Consider the following 17,402-nt stretch of genomic DNA (forward strand, 5'->3'; position numbering starts at 1 on the left):
GGGGCAGGGGCGGGGTCAGCCTGCCAGTCCTGGGCTCGGGACCGGCCGGCGGAAGACCCGCCCCACTCCGCCGGGATTGGCTACTGGGCCCGGCAAGGGCCGGTCACGCAGCCTGCGGCGAGGACCGCAGTTAGGCGGTCGACTTTGCTGGTTTTCCAGCGGTTGGTGAGGGACCGGCCCGCAGGAGCTGGGGTCCTCGAGCCCGGGCAGGTCTTTAGGGTGGAAGTGACCTCCCTGCCGCCTGATAAAGAGTCTTAGTTCCACCAGACTGCAGTCGGCATCCCCAACCTTCCTCTCGGCGCGTCCGTGCTCTCTCTTGCCAAACCCGTTGTCAGCGAGAACTGCAGGAGCAGGGCGGACGCGGTCAACTGTTTGCCAGTAAATTCTGACCACTCAATTCGTAGACACGACATAAGTTCCAGAGGGTTCAAAGATTTAAACAACAAATGAAATAATAAGTATACTAGAAAAAGCAGTGGGAGAATTTTACATCTCAAAAAAGTGGCGTTTTGGGTAATAGGTATGTTTAAGTAACTCAGGTCTAAAAATATCTCAGGAATAGGAAGTCACGATAAAACCGAACAAAGCTAAATCAAACAAACAAAAAATTCCCGCGAAAAACTTACAAGTATTTTGCATATAAATAAATTATCTTTGAGCGCCGGCCTGCGAATCGGAGGGTCTCTGGTTCGATTCTCAGTCAGGGCACGTGCCTGGGTTGTAGGCCAGGTCCCCAGTAGGGGGCGCATGAGAGGCAGCCACACATCGCTGTTTCTCTCCCTCTCTTTCTCCCTCCCTTCCCCTCTGTCTAAAAATAAATAAATAAAATCTTCAAAAAATTTTTTTTTCAAGAAAATGTAAATCTCAAAAAGAAAAGATGTTAAATTTAAGGACAGGGGTCCACAGAGCAGGGTGAGTTTGGCTGCTACTGGCTTTCACGTGATAAAGCGGGAAGAGTGTTTCTGGTCCTTCTCTTGCTTTGAGCACATAAACTTGGTTTCCACGGATTGGAAATAAGCCAACTAAGTATAACTATTACTGTGAAATTGCATAAAGGAAAACCTTACTAAAGTGGAGTTGGTAGGTCAGAGGGGGTACTTTCACATATCAGTCGGGGTCAATGACAGGAAAAGTCGTCCATCACAGGCCCCAGCAGGAAGACATTCCGTGTGTCTCCCAGGAGAAACTGACTCACTCGGCAACTCAGCCAGAGATAAACCATCATTACCCTGAACGGCTTTTCTCCAACGGAATTTCTTTTCAAATATCCCCTCTAACTTCCTCCATTTGCCCTCTAAAATAACGTTCCTCTCCTTTCCTTGTGGAGCGTGCCTATGACTTTTGCTACAGCTTGCTTGTGTTAAATTGCAATTTTTTTTTTTTTACTGTTTCTTGATAAATCCATTATTTGCTGGTAAAATAACTGACTGCTTTATTTTTAAGGTCAACATAATTTGGCAGCCTGTATGAGGATCCAGAGAAGACTCCTGAAATCTCTGAGGCTGATGAGCAAGCAGGTGCAGTGTCCTTGTTCTGAAAGACTAGGGTAAGGGTCTTTTGGTTCAGACTCCCCAGTGATCATTTTGAGAAAAGCGATCCAGAGATAACATCCTTATACCCTCTGACCCAGAAAATCCACTTTTCACAATTTAGCCCCTGGTCTGGTAGCTCAGTTGGTTAGAGTGTCCTGCCTATGTGCCAACATGGTGAGTGCGATTTCCAGTCAGGGCACATACAAGAGGCAACCAATGAATGAATACATAAGCAGAACAATCTCTCTCTCCCTTTTTCAAATTAATAAATGGAAGCAAAAGAAAAGCATTAGAAACTTCCACCTGGTTATGTTTCCCTGTGTATGAAGTGAAGTATGTTTAATGTATTTTATCCAAAATTTATATAACAAAAGATATAATTAAAAAATTTTTCGGTAGGAGAAAATTTGTTAAATTATGGTTTGCTCACACTGTCAAATATACAACATAAAAAATGAGTGAAGATATATGATATTTCATTAAAGAAATAAAGCATAGTGAGGTAGTTCTAATTGATTTTAACAGAGAATAATTTCTAAGTAATTCTGTTATGTGAGAAAAGTATCATGCAAAACAAACTATGTTTTAATAAAAAACAAGCAGAAGACATGTTGAAAGGACAGGGACTAGTCATAGCGATCAGGGTCTGGGCGATGTGCAGGGGGAAATTTGCTTTTCCTTTATGCCATTTGGAATGTTGTGTCATTTATTTTTTCCTTTACTTAAAGAAACCATCTAAAGTATTTTTTGAAGATAACTTAAAAGAATGGGTGAAAAGTAGTAGGCGGTGTGTGTGTGTGTGTATATATATATATATATATATATATATAAATATAAAAGACTCAACAAAAATTCTGTACAACCTCATTAAATCCAGTGGCCCACGCTGCCTTCCTTATCTGATTAACACCTTGATCACCCAAAGTGTCCAGTTTGCATCCAAAGCTGTATTCCAGCAGGAAAATTTTCATAGTTCAAAATATACTGTGTCACATAGTCACTGTGGGGTTGGTTGTTTTTCTTTTTTTTGAGAAATGAAAACAATTTATAATCAACACAATGAATTTCATATTTAAGTATTGGATCCAAGGTCATTTATAGAAACGCTATTAAGAATATTATAAGCCCTGACTAGCATGGTTCAGTTTCTGTGTGTGGCATCTGGCATCTAGGGTTCATTGCCCAGCTCCAACTCTGGAGTCTGACTGTGGGATCTTGGTTATGGATGTGGGTTCTGTTTCCAAGGTCTGTGGCCTGAGGTTGACTCTATTTGGCTATGGGTCTTGGATCTGGAGTCTCTCTGAGTGTGGCTTCTTGTCCCGTCTTTGTGTGTGGGGTGCATGTGCATTTCTATAAATTTTTGGTGTTGACTCCAATTCAATGCCAACAGGGATCCCAAAGAAGAAAGAAACTTTAGTTTCAATAGCTCAATTTTAATATAGAATGGCCGTGAGTACAGAATCGTTAAGAAGCTCAATGTTGTTACAGGTGAACTATGAAGCAGCACACTGTGGATCAACTCAGTAGCGCTGCTTCTTAATTATGCAGCATCATGGCTGTGGAGGCCCTGAAGTCAGACAGCCTGGGGCACATTTCCTCTCAGGCTATGCTGCTCACCGCTTCTCTGCTCATCTTCATGCGTTCTGGTCTAGTCCTGTCGTTTCTTCTTTGCTCTGCTGCCATTGCACATGAAGAAATGAAAATGGAAAAAGAAGCCCCTCTGAATGATGGAATGACACTGGGTGAGCAAAGAAAAGGCCTCTGGTGTTGTCACCGCAACAGACCAGATCATTATTATTTTTAAATTAACCCATGTTTTCCTCTAGTACTTTTGCAGCCCAAACTGAGAATGCCTTTTTTTGGTTACCGCTTACTTAAATTATATAGAAAAATAAAACTAATAGAAAAATCCTACCCAAACAGGTAATAACTGCTATTATATTAAGTATATACCCTTCTAAATGGGCAGGGGGGTCTTGGGGTGGGAGGTGGGGGGGGTAAGGGTAGGAGGTGGGGGGTGGGATGGACAGAGGAAGGCAAAGGGGAAAAATTTGGGAAAATGTAATAGAATAACAATAAAAAGGATTTAATTTAAAAAAGTATCTACCCTTCCAGACATCGCTACTTGCACATTTCCATTCTTCCCCCTTCTCTGGATTAAATTTATTACTCTGGGTTTGTAATATGATGCCAAATTTGTGAATTTTCAGGTTTCCCCCCTAATGCATGGATCTATCAAGGCACTCTCTGTTTTTTTATGTACTATTTATATTATCATTCAGTTCAAATTACTTTTTAACTGTAATTGTAATTTAATTTTTGGGTTTTTTTAGATGTGCATTGTATAATTTTTAAATATAAGGACTGTCTAATAACCTTTTATTACTGATTGCTAGATTAGGTGTAATGAGAGTGAAAAACATACTTTATGTAATTTCAATCCTTTTGATTTTTTTTGAAACCTACTCCATAGTCCTATATGATCAATGTTAAAAAAATAAAGAATGAAAAAGAAAGAAAAAAAAAAAGAAAAGAAAAGTAAAACACCTCCAAGTGTGGTTTTCTGCTGCCATCTCTTCTTCATTTTGGGAATTACACCTAGTGCCAGTCAGCAGGAAAAATTTTGTATAGTTGGTTATCTGTAAATGTTGAATTCAGTTTGCCACTCGTGTAAGTTTTCTATAAACTTACTGAATTTTTCGAGGCGGTGTATTGTTTCTGAAAGAGTTATGCTCTATCCCTCAATGAGAGAGGTGTGTTAAATCTATTATGATTATAAATTTGTTCATATTTCTTTGCATCTCCGTTTTATATAATTTGAGTTTATGTTATTAAGTGCATGTGAATTTGTATCTTACTGGTAAATTAAACATTGATATGAAGTGCCTTTAATTTCTAGTCATGTTTTTTGACTCCATTTTATTATGTAATTTTTCTTTGGTTTATGTTAGCACACTACAGGGAGGAGCATAAGTAGGTTTACAGTTGTACCAGAAACAAAGTTTACTGTTGTATTATTACTTAATAATTATTTCATTATTTTGCATACAAGCAACTGTAAACCAACTTTTGCCGCACCCTGTGTATTTTTTTCCCATTTTTTTTTAGTCTTTTTGTACCTTCTGTTTTAGGAAATTCATATTTTATCCCTGTTTGTGTCTTGTATTTTTATTCTCTGAAGTTCTTTTTCATAGTAGTCTTTAATTTTATTCTGTTTTTAAAAGATTTTATTTATTTATTTTTACTGGGAAGGGAGGGTTAGGGAGAAAGGGAGAGAAACAGCTATGTGCGAGAGTCACATCAATCGGTTGCCTCTCTCAAGCTCTCAATCGGGGATCACTCGCTACTCAGGCATGTGCCTTGACCAGGAGGGAATAGGAAACCTTTCGGTTTGCAGGCCAGCAGTGAATCTACTGAGCCACACAAGCCAGGGGAGTAGGCTTTAATTTTATAAAATATAAGTTATTAATGTATTTATTAATCTGCTTGCCCACAGGTATACCTGATTCCTTGCTGTTTTTGTTTAAGTGGACCACTAAAAATTAAATGTACAGATGAGGGACAGGACCTGGCTTTACAGCCAGAGACAGGACAGGGCTGAAGGTGAGGTGGGGCCACAGGTGTGGGTCAGCGGTGGATGGGAGGCTGGATCCTCAGATGCCTGCTCTGTTGGATCACAGTGTGTTTCAGTCTCCTAAGTTGTCAGATCTTTCTTTGCCTCTTGACCTTTTGCTAAGACAGTACTCCCCAATATTTGCAAGGTGGCTGTTTTTTGTTCTCTAAGTTTCAGCTTCCATGATGCCTATTCAAAGAAAGGCAGCATTTCAGATCTAGGATGCAAAGTGACACCCTGTTTCAATTCTAATGGACTTTTCATGGTACAGAGTAGGGCTTCTCATTCTCAGCACTGTTGACCTTTTTGGCCAGATAATTCATTCTCCTGGGGCATCATCTTCTGCATTGTAGGTGCTTATTAGCATCCAATACCCCTATTCACTGCATGTAGATGACACCCTCCCTTCCCCTACTCTATTGGCAACATGAAATGGCTCCACCCATTAACTAAAGTACCCTCAGGGACAAAAATCACCTCTGGTCGAGAACCACTGAATGTGAAGCTTTTATTAGTTTTGAAACCAGAAAGATCTGGCTCTGGAATGCAGTATTTTTATTGTTTTTCTAGGAAAATTGTTCTCCAACTGAAACAGTGATTTATTTGTGGAAGGTTATTTAGGCATGTATTTTAAAACATCTAAAGTTAGGGACTTTCTAGTTACTTTGTGACTGGTTTCCAGATTGGTGGCAAAGAGAGCAATGAATGTCGTTTATGTGACATTTGTTGGAACTTGCTTTATAACTTAATAGAGTCAGTTTTTAAAAAGTCCCAAGTGTGCTTGAAAAGCATTTGTAATTTTCTCTGCTTGTTGCAGCTTACTTAAACAATAAGAAAAATAAAATTTATTCAAAATTCTACCCCAAGAGGTAAAACAAACAAACAAACAAATTTCTGATACCATTTTATGTATATACCCTTTCAGACATGTTGCTATGCATGTTTCTGTCTACTTTCTCTGGATTTAATTTACTATTTTAGATTCCTTATATGGGTGCAAAACTTGAAGTTTTCCAGTTTTTATTTCTCACGTGTCCACATAAGGGGGAAGATTTTTTCATAAGTTTTGGTATGTATTCAGTTCAAAGTATTTTGTGATTAAAATTGTGTTTTATTTTTGACTTTATTTAGAAGTGTTTTGCATAACGACCAAAAATAAGGACTTTCTAGTTACCCATTTTTAGTGAATTCTAGCTTAACTCCAATGAAAACAGAAATATTGTGTTTAATTTCAAAGCTGTGATGATTGTTGAAACCGGCTTTATATTGAGTTGCTCAAAAGATAAAAGTATTGAGAATATGGAATTATGAGGTTGTCGGAAAGATGGCAGAAGGCAGTGGAGCAAAATGATGAATACGTTATTCAATAGAGTTATTGCTAAAAATGAAAAATGTATCTGCACGTAAAAGCAAGGAACCTTTTGGCCAAGCCAAGAGTACAGTGTGCGTTCGCAATATGGTCTCTGCTGCCATCTCGTGGAAAGCTTGGGAATAACACAGTGCGGGTCAGCAGAAAAAGCTGTTGGCTATACTGGAATACCCATGAATGGCGAATGGAATGTTATTGAGAAGTATATTTCAAAACAAGTAATGGTAAGGGCTTTCTAGTTACCTTGTGACTACTTTACAGATTAAAGGCAGAGAGTAATAATGTGGCTTATGCGACATTTGTTGGAACTATCTCTAGAGTGTAAAATAGGTTTATAAATTTTCTGAGTGTACTTGAAAATCATTTGTAATTTGCTTTATTTGCAGCAGCTTCCTTAAACAAGAAAAAAAATTAAAATTTATTCAAAAAATGTATCCTAAGAGGTAAAAAAATACCAAACCTTCTCTCATGTTATGTATACACCCTGCTAGACATCTCTATAGGCACATCTCTTTTTACTTTCCCTGGGTTTCATTTACTACTTTAGGTTTCTAATATGGGTGAAAAACTTTTACATTTCCAGCTTTTGTTTCTGATATGTGCATTTAAGCATGAAGGTTTTTTCATAAGTTTTGATATGTAGCATCTTTAGCGTCATTCAGTTCTAATTATTTGGTAATCCAAAATGTGGTTAATTTTTGAAGTTATTTAGGAGTGTATTTTATAAGTACCAGATAATAGGACTTGTCACCCATTTTCAGTGAATTCTAGGTTATCTGCAATGAGAGCAAGAAACAGACTGTATATGATTTCAGTGCTGCGATGCTGGTTCAAATTTGCGTTCTCTTGGGTTTGCCAAAAGGCCAGTTAGATTTCCCCCCACTGTAATGTGGCTCTAGTAGTGTGTACTTGTCTTTAACTTCATTGAAAATGGTTTTGTTAGTATGTGTTGTGACAGATGCCATATGAAGTGCACTAAAAAGAAACTCATCAAAGCTAGTGAAGGATTGTGTAGCCATCTTCATATTGAAGACGGATGAACAGAACCAACGTTTCTGGCACATTAGGCTTTGTCATTTCAGGAACGGTGAAAACTCAACTTCAAGGCAAGAAAAGATTTGTGCAGTGCACAGAGAAGGGGCTGTGACTGATTGAACGTGTCAGACGTGGTCGGTGATGTTTCCTGCTGCAGATTTCTGCCCCGAGGTGGCCCCACAGGTCGGTAGACCAGCTGCAGTTGGTTGCACATTAAGTCCAGACATTAATGGAGGACAGACCATGCTATGCCACATGGGGGACAGGCACCATACTCAAAGTCTCCAAATCCAGTGTTTAAAATCATTTGCACCAGCTCGGTTAGATTAATCACTTTAATGTTCAGGTTCCACGTAGGTTGAGCATGGGAATAAACATGTTTCTTGGCCACATTTCCACATGCAATTCTCTGCTAAAATGTAAGGAAAACATTTCATTTCCAAGAGAAGTTGTGAGGGGCTATGAGCAGTTGATACTTTACAATAATGTGGGAGGGGAGAGATGGTGGGGCCAAGGAAAGGACCCACCACCGGATCATCCAAAGACGGTGATGTTGTGTGTCTGATGGGATCGGGAGGGAGTCCTGTAGGAGGAGCTCCTTCCGGGAAACCAGGCGGTTACTTCCTACAAGTACTGCTCCTGATGAGACTAACTGGCAGCAGCGCTTGTGGGAAAGCCTCCGGAATTAGTCAGCAGGAAACACACCATCTCCCATCAGAGTGAGGCAAGGCCGCATGGTTTTCTTTGAGGACCAAGCAAAAGATTTTATAGCCTGGCTGGAAAGTTCCGATTCATTCCTGTATTCATCAGACATTGCACCTTCAGATTTCTATTTATTTCAGTGTTTCCACAATTCTCCTAATGGAGAAATATTTCCATTCCCTGGAAGAATGCCAAAGGCACCTGGAACAGTTCCCTGCTCCAAAACATAAAAAAAGTTGTGATGAAAGAATTATGAAGTGGCCCAAAAGATGGTGGAAATCAGATGGAACCAAACGGTGAAAATGTTGTTCAATCAATGGCTGGTGAAAATGAAAAATGTGCCAGTCATTGTAGTTTAATGTAAAATCCGAATGAACCTTTCGTCCAAGCCAGTAGTTCTGAATGGCTTCCGAGTGTGCGTTTCTGCTGCCATCTCGTGGGCATTTTTGCGAATAACACCTTAGTGCAGGTGAGCAGGAAAAGTGGCTGATTCTAGTGGAATATCAGTCAGTGACTGCTGATTTATTTTTTAAAGACTGCCTGTGAGGTACAAATCTCAGGTCCCAATTTAAGTGACGAATTCATTGGGACCACTTTTTATGAGCAAAGCATCTAGACCGGACACTAGATTTGGGAGGGCACTGTTGGTTCTTTTCTTTGATTATATCTTTAAATTACTTTGTATATGTAAAAGATATTTATTTCTGCACATTTACCACACAATTTACTGAGTCATATTATTTATAATGTTTTTAGTTGATATTCATGAATTGTCAAGGTAAATAAGATGTCATGCAACAATAAAATTGCATTAGTTTATCTATATAAAACATGAAAAATGGTTAAAGCTTGGAGCAAAACATGAAGAAACGAAGAGTTAAAAATGTGCCCTGGCTGGTGTCGCTCAGTGGATTGAGCGCCGGCCTGAGAACCAAAGGGTCGCTGGTTCGATTCCCAGTCAGGGCACACGCCTGGGTTGCTGGCCAGGTCCCCCGTATGGGGCGCGCAATAGGCAACCACACATTGAAGTTTTTCTCTCTCCCTTCCTTTCCCTATGTCTAAAAATAAATAAATATAAATTTAAAAATGTGTTAGTTTTAAGGTCATTAATAATTAAATAAAATAGCAACATGATCCTTAGCATTTAAAATGAGTTCAGGACCTGGAGCAATGGTGTTCTAGAAATCAGAAGCATTTTTAAGTAACAGTGTGGTTCTTGTAGGTTACCGGAGGGACTCACAATATTGCCAATGTCCACATTTTCAAAGAGGAGAACGTTAGGTGGTGAATTCTGGAATCTAAGAGGAAGATTATAGATTCTAAGTAATTTTAAGAAACAGTTATCGGACAGCGATTCATGGGCAGTGAAAAGGAACGTGACCCTCAGGTGCGCGCTGTGGTTTATCACCCTGTGGTTCCGTCTCCCGAGGCGTCAGGTCTTCTCCCCACGGACACCCCTCCCCAGTGTCTGCGGGACGGCTGGCCTTTGCTGTTTTTGTTCTTTATCTCTCCGCGTCCACGCTGCAGCCTGTCCAAAGAGAGACGTCGTTTCAGACCTGGGGTGGGCGGAGGGGCGTCGGCGGGGCCGCGTGGGGCGAGGGTCTAGGGAAGGACCGAGGGAGGAGCGCAGGCGAGGTCCGTCCGGGAACTTTGGGAACTTAGGGAGCAGGAGCGAGGAGGACGCTGCCCGGGGAGGGGCGGAGGAGCCGGGGGGTGGAGGCGCCGGGGCGGTCGAGGGGCAGGCGGGGGCGGCGATCCCCGCGGATCGGGTCGGGGGGCGAAGCTCAGGTGAGAAGGGAAGGGAACGGCGGGGAGTGTCTGGAGGGAGGACAGGACCCCGGTGCGCGGCGCTGTGAAGCGGCGGGTGGAGATGGTTGGACCGGAGACGCCGGGCTGGGGACTGGGCGGAGGACCCGAGGGGAGGCGGTTTGAAGGAGCTCCTTTGGGGGTGGGAGGTGGGAAGGGCCTGCAGCAGAATTCGGGTGCAACACAGAGAACTGAGCTCTGGGGACAGGAACCTGCGGGTGGGCGGAGGTGACGGAGACGCTGAGAGACTCGGGGAGGATTTTGGGGGAAGGGCGTTGGGGTGGAGACGGGTCCCGGGGCCGCGCGCTCGCACAGGTTTAGGGGACCTGCTCCCCACGGGAAGAAAGAGAGACAGCGGAGTGGACCGGCCTCCCCCGAAACGACCCTGCGCCCCCGCCTCCAGCCTCTGACGCGCGGGCGGAGCGCAGGGAGGATGCGGGGTTCGAGGAGCGGCGGGCTGGGGGTTCCCGTGGACGCGGCTCGCCACGGCCGCCTAGTTCGCCCCGCCCTCTTTCCTGATTATGAAAAGAAAACACGGGACACCCGGCGTCCAAGGAGCGCGGTAAAGGACTGAGAAGTTTTTCCAGTTTTCCGCGGTGAGAGAACAGGGAGAGAGTCGCGCGGGGCTGGACCCCACGAGCCGGAGCGGCGGCTCCGGACGCCCGAGACCGGCCCGGCGCACACGCGCGGCCCTGGGCAGCGGGCTCGTTGCGGGAGCGCTTTTTCCTCCAGGCCTTTCTTCGGCTGCTCAGGGGCCCGTGGGGAGGCGTCGGCGTTTGCACGTCCGAGGTGTCCCCGGTGGAACAGACCGAGCGGACGCCGCCCAGGGGACGTCTCGTCGTCACTGTGCGCTCGGCGAGGGGAGGGGCCGGAGATGGAGTTTGGGGACAGTTCTGGTCCCACAAGGGAAGGGACCGACGGGAAGAGTCTTCTTTGCCGCAGCTGCTGTGACCTGTTCTCCCTAAAGACGAACGTGAGCGTGGATGTTGTAACAAAATCAGGCGGGGCCCGAACGGTCCGGAGGAATCGGGTAGGAGGTGACGGAGGGGAATTGCTTGCCCCCACCCCCCGCCCCCGGCTCCCGACTGGTAAATGCGGGGCCTTCCTTGCGGGGCGTCGCCGCGTCTGGAAGGTCTCGACGGCGGCCTCGTCCTCGTTTTCCTCTGCGAGTCACGCGGCCGCGGCCGCGCTTCGTTTCCCGGGGCTGCAGTTTCCATTCGCGTCGTGACTGTTTTAGGAGGAGCCGTGGGATGTGTGGCTCCATTGCTGCTGGAATTTCCCCGAATGTAGTGGAGTTAAGCGGGGCTGGTGGAGGGGACCCCGGGCCGCCCCGAACTGCGAGGTGCGGGCTGCGCGGCCCCGCCGGCGGGGAGCGCCGCGCCGCCTCCTGTCTCGCGCGGCGCTGGGGCGCGTGTATCGGGTGGTGGCGTCTGGGGGCGCCCAGCAAGGCCAGGTCCGGTCGGGGGGCGCGTCGCGGCTCCGTGCGGCGCCGTTTCGCGGAGACGGTTTGAGGGGCTTCGGCCGCCCCGGGAGGGCGGGTCTCCCGGGGCCGGGGGCGCGGGGGCTGCGGGGAGGTCGGTGCTGGGGCCCCGCCGGGGTCGGTGCGGGGCGTCGCGGGGGTTCAGGTCTTGGTGGGGCGTGCGGGAGAGTTCGGGCGAGGGCTCGGCCGATGGGACGCAGGTTTATTTGTGTTTTGGTGCAAATTATAGAGAAACTAAGGACATTTGAGAGTATCAGTAAACATGTCTTGTGAAATATTTAAAAATCGTGCTATGAATAAATGTATCTCTGGAAGTGATTGAATTTGTTTATAAATATCAACCTAAGGAAAACCGGCGTAACAGACGGTCCACGATTCCTTACTCTCAGTTTTCACTAGAAGTCAAGGTTTTTTTTTAAAGGTTAAGAATTCCAATTACAGTACATTAAAAAAAAAAGTAATAGAGAAAAGAACGGCGTGTAAGAGGAGAACAAGATGCGCTGTGACGGACTGAAAAGGCGCGAGGCGGGGCGCGCGTTTTTCAGGGAAAGGGGACGATTCCGTCCCGAGAGGGGCCGGAGCCGCGCCGAGCGCCGAGCGCGGAAAGGCGGGCGGTGGGGGGTCTGCGAAGGGGCCGGGGATCGGGGGACTTTGCGTCGGGCGAAGCCGACGAGAGGGGCGCGCGTGTCACTGAGTGACCGAGAGGGACCGCGGGCAACGAGCTGCGGGGCGCGGAGCTGGGCCCATGTCCCTCGGTCGGGAGGACGGGGCGCCCCGCGTTCGTGCGGCGCCGACGGGCCTGCGAGGCGCTTCCTGCGCGGGCGGCGGGGACACAGTGTTTCCTTCACGCGGGCTCCCGCTTCCGATCGTTCTCACCAGGGCTCCGCTGACGCAGGAGCGCAGGCTTCTCGCTCCTGAGATCCACAGACGCGACAACCGCGCGTGGACCCGGAGGCGACACACAGGGCCCTGCGCTCTCGGGTGGGACCCCCGACGCCCACAGTCCTGGGCGCTAAGGCCCCAGCCCCCCCCCGATCTCTCAGGCTCGGCTCCTTCACCCATGTACCCCCCCGACCCAGAGGTGAGGTCAGAGGACCCCGCATTCTTTCAGGTGGGTGCACGGTGCACCCCAAGTGGATCCAGAAGGGATGGGAGAGGACCCCCAACTCCAACACGAGGGAGCCTGTCCCCACAGGCAGGAGTCACGTGACAGAGCCCCTTCTGGCCGGGCCCTGCCGTTTCCTCTGCGCTCGGCTGCGTTTGCGCCTGAAGAAGCGCCAACGGGAAGGGGGGGCCCCTCTGAGGTCGGGCTGGGCGAGCGGAGAGGGGGCCCCGGTGTTGCCGCCATGACAGTCTAGGTTACTGTTATTCTTAAGTTGTGCCCTGTTTTCCACTAGTACTTTCTTTCAACCCAAACTGAGACTGCATTTTTTTTGTTGCAGCTTAAATTATACGGAAAAATGAAAATTAATTCACAGTGGTACCCATACACGTAATAACTGCTATTGTTTTAAGTATATACCTTTCCAGACATCTCCCATATTTCTATTCTACTTTGTCTGGATTTAATTTCTTATTCTGGGTTTGTAATATCCATGCAAAACTTGTGAATTTCCAGCTGTTTTCCCCTCATGTGTGGATTTATCAGTACATCTTCCACTTTGTTTTTTTATTAGTTTTATTATTATTCAGTTCAAATAATTTTTTGTCTCCAATTTCTTTTGAGGGTTATGTAGAAGTCCATTTTATAACTTTTAAATGTAAGAATTTTCTAGTTACCCTTATGACTGATTTATAGACTATCTACAATGAGAACAAGAAACGTGCTTCATATTATTTCAATCCTTTGAATTTTTTTTGAAGTCTTTATTATAATATGGTCAACGTAAAAAGTGTTCCAAGCGTTCACCTCTGCTGCCATCGCGTGTTCATTTTGGGAATAACACCTCAGGGCAGGTCAGCGGGAAAAGTTGTGTATACTCGGTTATTTGTGAATGTGGAATCCAATTTTTCTGTTCACAGCGTTGCTTATATCCTTACTGGATTTTTTTTTGAGGTGGCCTCTTGTTTCTGAAAGAGGTGGGCTCTATCCCTGATGAGAGAGATCTGTTAAACCCATTATGATTATAAATTTGTCTTTGTTCTCTATAATTTAAGTTTATGATGTTAAGTACATTGTGAATTTGGATCTTCCTGGTAAATTAGACTTATTGACATGAAGTGCTCTTCATCTCTAGTCGTGCTTTTTGCCTTGAAGTCTAGTGCATGTTATTGTGCAGTTTTCATTTGGTTTATGTTTGCATTATACAGGGTGGGGCAAAAGTGGTTTGGAGTTGTAAGAGAAACAAAGCTTATTGTTGCCTTATTATTTAATAGGTATGATATTACTTTCCATAAGAAGAACAGTGACACTGCTTTTGCACCGCTCTGTGTATCTCTTCCCATTCTTTGACTTTCAGTCTCGTTGTACCCTATGTTTTAGGGAATTCATATTGTCGCCCAGTTTGTGTCTTTCTTTTTTTATTGTCTGAACAAGTTCTTTTTCAGTGTAGTCTAATTTTATAAAATATATATTGTTAATGTATTTCTTCATTAAACTGCATGTCCCCAAGGGCACCTGATTGCTGGCTCTTTTTGTTTAAATGGGCCACTAAACATCGAACTTACAGATGAGGGGCAGGGCCTGTCTAAGGCCAGAGGTGGGTCTGGGCTTGAGGTGAGGGGGCGGGGCCAGGCCACAGGTGTGGGCGGGGCTGGGTGGGGGGCAAACTGGGGCCGCAGGCCTGAGGGGAGAGCCGTTCTGGGCAGCTACACGGACGCCGCTGACCATGAGGTGACCCTCGGGCCAAACGTGACGCCAGCAGTGGAATCCAGGGACAACAGGTGAGCTGGGCGGGGCATGAGGTCAGGGTGTTGGGGAGCAGATACCATTGCCCAGTGGGGAGCAGAAAAGGGTGGCCAGACTGTTTCTGGGGTACTCGTCTCAGGTCCCAATTTAAGTGACCACTTCCTGTGGGACCACTTTTCTATATTAATCTAGATTATATTACCTTTTTTGAAAACTTTGGTAAATGGGTATCACTGTGTTTTTTTAATCCAAGAACAAGATGATATTTTTCATTTGTTAAAGATTCTGTTACTGAGTAGTATTTTCCCATTTCATTCATACAGATCCTGTACATTGTTGGAAAGTTTATTCCCAGGTTTTTTTAAAACCTCTTTTGTTGTTATTGAGTCTTTAAAAAAAATTTCTATCTTAAATTTACTATTTCTACGTATTTATTTCTGCATGTTGTTTCCCCACCACTGCACTGAACTCTGTTTCTAATACTTTCCAGTTGATTCTTATGAGTTATCAAGGCGAATGTGCCGTCTTCCCTGCAGCAATGTGCAATAACGTTATTGTGCAATAATGTGCAGTAACGATCCCAACATAATTGTAGTTGTGTGTGACCCAGAAATAGTTAAAGCTTGAAAGAAAACAGAAGCGAGTGAGACAATGTGAGGAGCTAGAAAAATTCTTTTTGTTACTTATAAATATATTAATGACTAAATAAAATAGTAAGATAATTCTTAGCATTTTAAATGAGTTTAGGGCCTGGATTCACCATGTTCCAGAAATCACAAGTATTTTGCTAGTGGAAATATGCCCCAGGTTGGTAATCTGAGGAACACACAATATAGTAAATGTCCACGTTTTCAAAGGGGGAAACTTCAGATGTTGAATTCTGGAATCTAAAAGAGCAAGGTTCTTTGTTCTGAGTCACATTATGAAACAGTTATTAAAGTGGCTTATGGGCCATGGGAAGAAGCCGAGGTCCCCAGACGCCTGCCCTGTTGGATCACAGGGTGATCGAGTCTCCTAAGTCATCAGACCTTCCTTTGCCTTTTGACCTTTTGCCTAGGACACTTCTCCCCAGTATTTGCAAGACGGCTGGCATTTGCTGTTGTTTAAGTCCCAGCTTCCCTGCTTCCTGTTCAAAGAAAGGCAGCTTTTCAGGTCCAGGATGCAGAGGGACTTGCTATTTCTATTCGAATGGGCTCTCCTTGGTACAGAGCCCAGTTTCTCATTCTCAGCACCCATTGACCTTCTGGGCCCGAGGATTCATTCTCCTGGGGCATCGTCCTCTGCATTGTGGGTGCTTATCAGCATCCAATACCCCCATTCACTGCAAGCAGATGACACCCTCCCTTCTCTTCCCCTCAGGACAACCTGAAATGGCTCCATACGTTGCCTAACGTCCCCTTGAGGGCACAAAACACCTTTGGTTAAGAACCTCTCAATATGAAGCTTTTGTCATTTTTGAAACCAGAATGCTCTGCCTCTGTTATGCAGTATTTTTATTATTTTTCCATGAAAATTATTTTCCAACTCCAACAGTGATTTATTTTGGAAAGATATTTAGAAGTATATTTTAAAACATCTAAATATAGGGACTTTCTTGTTACCTTGTGTCTGGTTTCCAGATTAATGGCCAAGAGAGCAATAAACATAGTTTACGTGACATTTGTTGGAACTTGCTTCATAGCTTAATATAGTCAGTTTTTTAAAAGTTTCAAGTGTGCTTGAAAAGCATTTGTGATTTGCTTTGTTGCTGGTTACTTAAACAATGAGAAAAAAATTTATTCAAAATTCTACCCCAATAGTTACAAAAAAAAAATGCTATAATTTTATGTAGCTACACTTGCAGATATGCCAACATGCATGTTTCTGTCTATTTTCTCTGGACTTAATGTACTATTTTAGGTTCCTAATATGGATACAAAACTTGTATACTTCCAGCTTTTATTTCTGATATGTACATTTAAGGCTGAAGATTTTTTCTTAAGCTTTGGCATGTAGTATCTTTATCACCATTCAGTTTAAATTATTTTGTAATTCAAAATGTTTTATTTTTGAGGTTATTTAGAAATGCTGTACGTAACTACCAAATATAACGACTTTCCAGTTTTCCGTTTCTAGTGAATTCTAGCTTAAGCGCAGTGAGAGCACTTAAGAAACATTATATAGAATTTCAGTGCCGCGATGTTTGTTGAAACCAGCTTTATATTTATTGGTTTGGCCAAAAAATAAAAAGTTTTGGGAAGATGGAATTATGAAGATGCCTGAAAGATTGCTGAAAACAGTGGAAAAAAAACGCTGATACGTTGTTCAATAATGTTATTGGTGAAAATGAAAAATATGTTTTTATTGTGTTTTTACATAAGAACCAAATGAATCTTTTGGCCAAGCCAGTAGTAGTTCCGTGTGGCTTCCAAGTGCGCATCTCTGCTGCCATCTCGTGGGCATTTTTGGGAATAACATCTTAGTGCAGGTCAGCAGGAAAAGTGGTTGATTCTAGCGGGATATCAAGGACTGTCGATGGCGATGTTGTTTAGAAGTGTATTTCAAAATGTCTAAATGTGAGGTCTGTCTAGTTACCTTGGACTAGTTTCCATATTAGTGGCCAAGGGCTTAATAAATGTGTTTTATGTGACCTTTTTTGGAATTGGTTTTACAGTGTAAATGTCAGGTTTTTAAAAGTTCCAAGTGTGCATTGAAAGTCCTTTGCAATTTGCTGTGTATGTTGCAGCTTCTTTAGACAAGGAGGAAATTAAAATATATTTAAGATTCTAACCCAAGAGGTAAAAAAAAAAAAAAGGAAAAAAGAAAACCAATATCATTTTATACGTAAAAACCAAACAAATCATTTGGCTAAGCCACTAGTACGTGTTCCAAGTGCGCCTCTATTCTGCCATCTCGTGGGCATTTTGGGGAATAACATCTTAGTGCCGGTTAGCAGAAAAAGTGGTGGATTTTAGTGGAATATCAAAGACTGTTGATTGCAATGCCATTTATAGGTGTAATTCAAAACCTCTAAATGT

Source organism: Pteronotus mesoamericanus, unplaced genomic scaffold, assembly GCF_021234165.1.
Source record: "Pteronotus mesoamericanus isolate MK-2021 breed Mesoamerican mustached bat unplaced genomic scaffold, CSHL_Meso_final contig_199, whole genome shotgun sequence".
Lineage (NCBI taxonomy): Eukaryota > Metazoa > Chordata > Mammalia > Chiroptera > Mormoopidae > Pteronotus > Pteronotus mesoamericanus.